The sequence below is a fragment of the Protomyctophum bolini genome (assembly GCF_963924005.1).
Source record: "Protomyctophum bolini genome assembly, chromosome: 17".
NCBI classification, from domain to species: domain Eukaryota; kingdom Metazoa; phylum Chordata; class Actinopteri; order Myctophiformes; family Myctophidae; genus Protomyctophum; species Protomyctophum bolini.
Window position 1 is genome coordinate 38,096,319 of NC_137878.1, and position 8,799 is coordinate 38,105,117.

Here is an 8,799-nt window from a genome sequence, read left to right on the forward strand (position 1 = left end):
CGTAGTGTTGTCCGTCATGTAGCCTAACATTTAACCTGCATTTATATGAAAAATAGAGATTGTTCATTAGGTGAGATTCACGATAGAAACTAAAGTAGCGATAATAGTAACGTCACGGTATCTTTCATTTATTTGTCTGTCTCAGACATTGAAAACCTTCCTGCATATGAACCCAGTGCAGGACGGCTCACTCTTCCTATATGTTTTCTTTTGGGTTGTTATAACGGTAAAAATGATGGGCAGGGACAGTCCCTGTGTTTTTGGTTTTTTTTTTGTGAAATGCCCCTTTAAGAATCATATATCATATATATATATATATATATCCAAGTAGAGACGTCTTAGTTAGTGAATCATTCTAAATGTTCAGATTATTCTTCAATGTGAGCGTGTCGAACCAACCAGGACCTGTGCAGTAGAGGGACTACTCAGAGATGGACTTGTATAGATTGACTAATGTAGAGAGAATTTGGAGAGCAGATCTCCAAACAGCTGCTCTGCTGCCCTCGGACTAAGACTGACACATCATTGATTTGATTCTGACTTGTGTATAATTGTATATCTTTGTTTAGTCTTGCGGACGGCAACTCCAAAACATCCACTGCAATGTTTAATGCCCCGTATTTCCACTCCACAATTCAGCACATCCATCGTCGTTGCTGCTCAAATGTCCAAAACTGTTGCTTTTCCCGGATTACAGTTACAACATTTTTTGAGCTTTTAGAGCTTGAGCCGTGCTACGAAAATGTCGTTCATGAATATAGATTCAAGTGTGTTCGGGGCGAGTTAGCAGCACTTCTGCATTTTGTACACCTCATTTCTGGTCGTCCTGTGGATATTTGGAGATGTCGTCCAACACTGGCAGAGGAAACACAAAATGTCACGAGTTGATGAAATTAATTCTTGGGTCAGTTCTGGTGAAAGGCTTCTCTTCTGGGGGGGGGGGGGGGCGCTGTGGTTCAGAAAGATGTTTTGAACACCGTCCACTGTGTGAAGTGATTGATTTTTTTTCTTTTTTTTTTTTTTTTTCTTCACGGTTGACCGACCATAATAAGCCTTGATTACATCATGAAAACATAACATTGGTTTTAATGTATCTCTGGCTCTATAATAATGATAATAATAATAATAATATGTTTGTGCTAATGTTGTTTATTAGCATTATTTCTACAGTGTGCCTGAACTTTTCCATGACGAGTAAAATTCATATTCTGCCTGGAAACTGATGACCGTCATCTCTGTGTATTTTTGTCTTACACCAATCATCTTGAATTCATGTTTTAATTTAAAGGCTATTACATATATTCTGGGACAGAATGATGAATAATGACATGTTATTAAAAACAATCTAAAATTGATATAGCCCATATCGTACGGCATACTACCCAGCTAACATGTCCATCTGGGCCCCACATGGTTTTGACATGGGCATGGGTTCCGAGTGGGCCATGCACCCAGTTTTCACAAAGGGCCCACCCGTGTTAGCCCATATGGGCTTTTGCGGGTTTCTAAGTGGGTCTTAGGTGGTATCCAAATGGGCCATTTTATTTCAGAACCATGTGTGCGCCACCTGTGTTTGCCTATATGGGTTTGAACTGGGATCTGATTGGGCCTTAAGTGGGTACCAGCTGGGCGAATTATATGTGACCCATGTAGGCCACACTTGTGCCTCATTGTCTTCCGTCCTGTTTCTGTTTTCCCCTGCTGTCGATTGTTCATTCCTACAGATAGGATGCAGTGTTTCCAGTTTTCTGTAGTAGTTTCTTCAAGTGTTCAAACTTTATGACTGGATAGCACTTGATCTGTAGAGTCCTACATTACTATCTCCTACGATCAAGGGTTAGGGTACTGTAGCATGCCGTTTTTTCATCATTTTTGAGGATTTGAAAAAAATTACGAAAATCACTCCGACACCATGGACTATAACCCATGGTCAGGAAGTGATTTTGTCTTTTTTTCAAAAAACAGAACTCTCAGTGCGTGGTCTCTGAGAGCCAGGAGCTCACAGCAGCAGCAGGGGGGTTGCCGGTGCGACTCCCCCTCCCGGCCTACATGCCCTCGGTCCAGACGGGCTTCACGGAGCTCAGCCCGGAGCAGACGGAGAGACTGCCGCAGGAGATCAGAACCATCAAGAGCAGCCACAGGAGAGACCGCGTGAGTTGTACATGCACAGGTGAGTTTATATTACTGATCATTAAAATGTATGAAGATTAAAATATTTACTCATCTACTGAACAGTACAGTATAGATATTATTAATCTGTACCAACATTGGTACCACCATTAGAACTCCTTTAGTACCACGAATACTGTCCTACTACAAGGTTATAATAGTTAACTAAAACTAACTAAAAAACGAAAACTATAATTAAAAAAAACATTTTAGTTAACTGAAAATAAATAAATTAAAAAATGATAACTAAACTGAAACTGTATTGTGTGTCCTTTCGGATATTTATAATATAATCCTTTTAAATTCATTAGATTAATTTCCTCCAACAAGTTTTATGGCAGTTTTCAGCACCGTACGGCAGCATGTAGCCACGCTAACCCTAACCCACAAATAAACCAAAGTACGAAAAAAAACTAAAACTAAGCATTTCACCAAAATAAAAACTAACAACCCCGCTCTAAAACTAAACTATAATGAAAAAAAAACAAAAAACTATTATAACCTTGTCCTACTATCCTATAAGGCAGTGGTTCGTTCCCAAAGTGGGGTCCGGGGACCCCCAGGGGTACCTGAGGGAGTTCCAGGGGGGACCCATCTATTTTGTTCATGTTCATAAAGTGCTAAAGTGTTTAAAGCAGTGGTTCCCAAACTTTTTCATGTCAAGGACCCCCAAATTGACACTACTTAGCCCGTGGACCCCCATTTGAAAAGATATGCCAGGGACCCCCATAAGAGAAGACGTATACATATATTATATTTAGTCGATTTTATGCCACCTAAGGCCATTAAGGTCCTTACATTGTCACTTTAGAAACGTGCAGATCCACTGTCCAGGGTGTAAACTTATTCTACATGTTAGTTTGTTTACTGTTGAGAAAACGATTTAAATGATCTGGGGACCCACAGTTTGAGGACCACTGCTCCAATTCCACCTCTACTCCAAAAGCAACATAACCTATTATATATTTAGGGACATAAGCCCGAAGGGCCTATGGTTCCTTATTGTATTTGCCCGGATTTCTTTTTTGCCGGACCCCTAACTCATGAACCATTTGACCGTCAGCAATACAACTTCGATACACATAATGCGTTCCTCATGCCGAACAACTTTCCTGTTCTGACTTTTGACCTCTGACCTTTAGATCAACCACCATTTAGAATGATATGAAACTGACTTTGAACAGGCATAACTCATATGCCTCATTTGGCCAAAATCCATGGACCTTGTTTACACATGTGCCTTGAGTTGACTCATGTGGAACAGATCTGTCACTTTGACACATTGAAAAACGCTTAAACCTGATATTCTGTCTGTCTCTCCTACACTGTCTCCCTCTCAGCTGTCCTACTGTCTGTCTCTCCTACACTGTCTCCCTCTCAGCTGTCCTACTGTCTGTCTCTCCTACACTGTCTCCCTTTCAGCTGTCCTACTGTCTGTCTCTCCTACACTGTCTCCCTCTCAGCTGTCCTACTGTCTGTCTCTCCTACACTGTCTCCCTCTCAGCTGTCCTACTGTCTGTCTCTCCTACACTGTCTGTCTCTCAGCTGTCCTACTGTCTGTCTCTCCTACACTGTCTCCCTCTCAGCTGTCCTACTGTCTGTCTCTCCTACACTGTCTCCTTCTCAGCTGTCCTACTGTCTGTCTCTCCTACACCGTCTCCCTCTCAGCTGAAGTGTTCTGTGACTTCATTATATTGTATTGTGATCCAGTGTTCTGTGACTTTAAGCGTTCAGGCGGTCGCCTTTAAGGAAATGACGTAACCTACCGCACTTCCTATTTCATACTGGCTTTGAAGGCGGTAGGTTGTGTTTATTTTGCTCTGCAGATTATTTTATTATTTTATGTACCCAAAGTTGTTAAGACACATACGTACTGTGTTTTCATGGTACTGTATCTGTTTTATTTCCAGCAAATGTAATGTGGAAAACGTATACAAGTGAGAGCAGAGCAGTGATTTCCTGTTGCCTAGCGCATGCTACAGTGTGTGTGTGTGTGTGTGTGTGTGTGTGTGTGTGTGTGTGTGTGTGTGTGTGTGTGTGCGCGTGCACACAGGCTGGGTGTGGTCATAAATATAAAACAGCTCCTAACTGATTTTGTCACTTCTGTCTTCTCTCCTCAACCATAGAGACTAATTCTACCTGCACAGGTGAGTTTATACTGATCAATAATATGTATGATTTTTTTTACTGATTAATAATATCTACTGTACTATTAGAAGTTATATGTATTCTAGTACAGTAACTACTGTCCTACATTCTAAAGCCTGCTAAGAGACACAATCAAGAAGAATATTTTAAACCGCAATAGAGACTTTATTGTTATTAAATGTGTCTCCCTCTAATGGTAATGGACTGTATATTTAGTCGATTTTGTAGTTTTTTATTTTGCAAGGCCATTAACAGTACGCTGAACACTAACTATAACAATAAGGTTTTGAAAATGGTTCTAAGTACATGTGGATGGCAGAGTTCACTCCGACTATAAATAAAAATGGTTCTAATTATAAAACATAACGGTTCTAAAACGGATGACAAAAAGTGGATGACAGACCTCACAGTGACTATAAAATCCTTGAGAGTCAAGGACCCCTTGCCCAATCCATCCCTATAATTTATACTTCCGTCTTCATCTCTGTTGTTCTCTCAGGTGGTTAAAGTTTGCATAGTGGAGTCAAGTGGGCAATCTGTGGAATCTCAAACTGAAAGGTAGTTTTATTTACAACAGACTGCAAAGCAATGTAATGATGATGTAAAATGATGTAAAGCATGTTGTAGATATCCGCTGTCCGTAGAAAGACTATACACCTTTTGTGTGCCAGGCAACCTGTAGATAACTTTCCCTGCACTGTGCTAAGTTACTAGTCCATAAGGTCCAACTAGACTGATAACACGGCAGCTGCATGTTGCATTAAAAAACAGCGCCTACCATAACTTGGTGTCTGAGAAGAGACAGTATGGCGACTGAACACGATATTAAATGGGACAGATGAAAACATATTTTGGCCATAAACATGGATGACATGACATTAATGATGATAAGGAGAACAACCCGGAGTAAACAGTAGACTAAGGGTAAAATGATGATATGAAGACTGTAGAGTAAGGTGACAATATGAATGACCGATATGACATGGGCCGAAGTTCAGGAGGATACGGGACATTGACCACTGGGCATTATAGTTTGTAAACAGATAAGACATAAATTATCTAACGGATGGCTAGTGACATTTATGGAACATTATTGCTCAATTAAATGAGCTAGGTGAAATTGGGCACGCAAACACGCACACAACCCTACGTTTTTTTTTGTTTTTTTTTTGGATTAAGTAACAAGTTTGGATTTTTGGCCGACGCATGTCTGTGTGTCTGGCCGCACAGGTGGCCTTAATGAGTAGGCATGAACAGAAGAGACAGAATGTAGGCGCGGTACGTAGCGAGCGTCTACCAGTGGTAGGCGTGGCCTCTCCCACTGGCTCTCGGGACGCATGCTTACCTGGCAACCTGTTGCCTAGCGACATGCCACAGTGTGTGTGTGTGTGTATGTGTGTGTGTGTGTGTGTGTGTGTGTGTGTGTGTGTGTGTGTGCGCGCGCGCACGTGCACGCGCACGCAGGCTGGATGTGGTAAAACAAATATTATAAAAAAAGAAATATAAAACGCTCCTTCCTGATTTTGTCACTTCTCTCTTCTCTCCTCAATCATAGAAACTTCTACCTGCACAGGTGAGTTTATACTGATCAATAATATGTAGCCTATGAAGCTTAATTTTTACTTTTTACTGATTAATAATATCTACTGTACTATTAGAAGTTATATGTATTCTAGTACAGTAACTACTGTCCTACATTCTAAAGCCTAAGAGACACAATCAAGAAGAATATTTTAAACCGCAATAGAGACTTTATTGTTATTAAATGTGTCTCCCTCTAATGTTAATGGACTGTATATTTAGTCGATTTTGTAGTTTTTTATTTTGCAATTTTTATTCGCCTAAGGCCATTAACAGTACGCTGAACACTAACTATAACAATAAGGTTTTGAAAATGGTTCTAAGTACATGTGGATGGCAGAGTTCACTCCGACTATAAATAAAAATGGTTCTAATTATAAAACATAACTATTATAAAAACGGTTCTAAGTGGATGACAGACCTCACAGTGACTATAAAATCCTTGAGAGTCAAGGACCCCTTGCCCAATCCATCCCTATAATTTATACTTCCGTCTTCATCTCTGTTGTTCTCTCAGGTGGTTAAAGTTTGCCATCTAGTGGAGTCAAGTGGGAAATCTGTGGAATCTCAAACTGAAAGGTAGTTTTATTTACAACAGACTGCAAAGCAATGTAATGATGATGTAAAATGATGTAAAGCATGTTGTAGATATCCGCTGTCCGTAGAAAGACTATACACCTTTTGTGTGAATTTAAGGCCCAGGCTACAGTAGGCCTACATGGATCTTTTTCTAAACGGATATTTCCGTCCTCCGTTTTAGAAAAGAATCCCTGCCCATACGACAGAGAGATCTATGTCCACACACAAACGCAGAAAAGCATTGAACACAGGATAAAATCACTGCAGTAGCAGGTTTCAATTGTAGGCTATATTAGATTTGATTCTATATTTACACTTATGAGGTGCCAATCATATTTTTTTAATGAAGGAATAAGTACCACATTTTAAAAGCCACCTAAATTGTGAGTGGAAGTGGAACATGTTTCTTTCATTGTCTGTCAGCATGTCAATATGTGCGTAAGTTCAGGCATGCGGCCGCAGTGACAACGGAATGCAGTCAAGGGCGCGCCCTTTATTGCCTAAACAGGAGAGAGATGTGCTACAGTATATACGCACGGCGACCCACTGTATACTTTCTTCTCACAAACCACGCTATTTGATGCGATTCCGTTCACACCTCTCTCTCTCTCCTCGCATGACCATGACCATGAAATGGAGAGCAAAATACAGCACGATATATGTAGTTTCACATGCGGCTCACACCACGCATAGACTTGTTGGTGCAGGCTACTGCACAATGGCATTTGGCCTGGCCGGGTCCTTATTGGTAGGTTAATATCCACAGTTTATCTGTAGTGGTCCGCAATTAACCTATTGTTCAAGCTTCTCACTCGGCACCAATACAAATGAAATCACCAGTCCGCACTGGACTAGTAGGCTGATATATGTATTATTGGATGCAGCAGAGCCTTTGCTCGCTGCAGTTGATGCAACATAATTATGATACGTTTTAAAGTTGTTAACAGTGATATATAAACATGAACAATCAGATCGATATCCATGTAGTTTCCATGCAGGCACAAAAAGCTGCATTTCTCACCTAATTCTAGTAAAAGATTATATGCGCGAATAAGCGGTGACATCATCGTTTCTCAAAAGCTCCGTTTCGCATGACTACAGTACACAGATCCACTGATCAGGATATTTTTGTAAATCTTTCCTTTCTTACGCGCTACATTTGGATGTTGTGATAAATGTTTACATGTCCTCTTCATAAAAGCCGGGTCAGTTATAAAGTGTGTAGGATCCCGTCTGTAGAGACCTTTTGTCCTTGTGGTGGTTGACTGAGAGTACCTTTTTCCAACTGACTGGCTTTGTGCAGCAAACTTAAACCAAAAAAAGGGAAATGAGGAATGTCCAGGCGAAGAGTTAAAGTTGAACTCAAAAGATTTATTTGATCCAAGTTGAAAACAAAAATAAAGATACTTTTAGCATATAAACTGTAACTTAGAATAGAAGGAGGTGCAGAACAAAAACCAGACGTAAAAAACTGTGAACCTCCAATCAACAACACCTGGCCCTCTGATGGCCAGGTAATTTATGTCCTCTCTGCCATGTCTGTAGGGGGTGACAAAGCACACTAACAGGGGTGTTAGACATGGCATGATGGCACATACATGATGTGATGGCCTATTAGTAGATCGGCTCCTACACACCGGCCCCAATTGTATGGCGTGTATAACTAAATACAATTATCAATACAAAATAATGAATGGAGCCGTTTAGTTATATTCAACACATTCTTCATATTGTGTCAAAATAGAAAATGACTTAACTTAAAAAATGTCTACTGGGGACAGGAGTTGTCTTCAAGCAGCAGACATAGTTTTGTGATGGGTCGTTCAAGAACACTGGTTTGGGTCTTGATCTTTACAGAACGAACTAGGCCTTTGGCATCTGGCATGGTTTCCATCACTCTTCCCAGAATCCATGACCCGCGGGGTGCTGTCGAGTCGACAATCATGACAATGTCACCCGTCTGAATATTTTTCTTCTTACTTGACCATTTTTGTCGCTCCTGCAACAATGGCAAGTATTCTTGGGTCCACCTTTTCCAAAACAAGTCAGCCATGTACTGAGCTTGTCTCCATCGGCGTTTGAGGTACATGTCAGACTTTTGAAAGACCCCCGGTGGTAGAATGGGTTTAGACCTCAAGGTCAGGATGTGGCTGGGTGTCAGTGCCTCCAGATCGTGTGGGTCAGATGACATGGTGGTGATGGGCCGACTGTTGAGAATCGCTTCTACCTCACACAGGATGGTAAACAGGCCTTCATCATCGAGCACTTGCTGGTGTAAAACTGATAATAGGACTTTTCTCACCATTCTGATGAGCCTTTCCC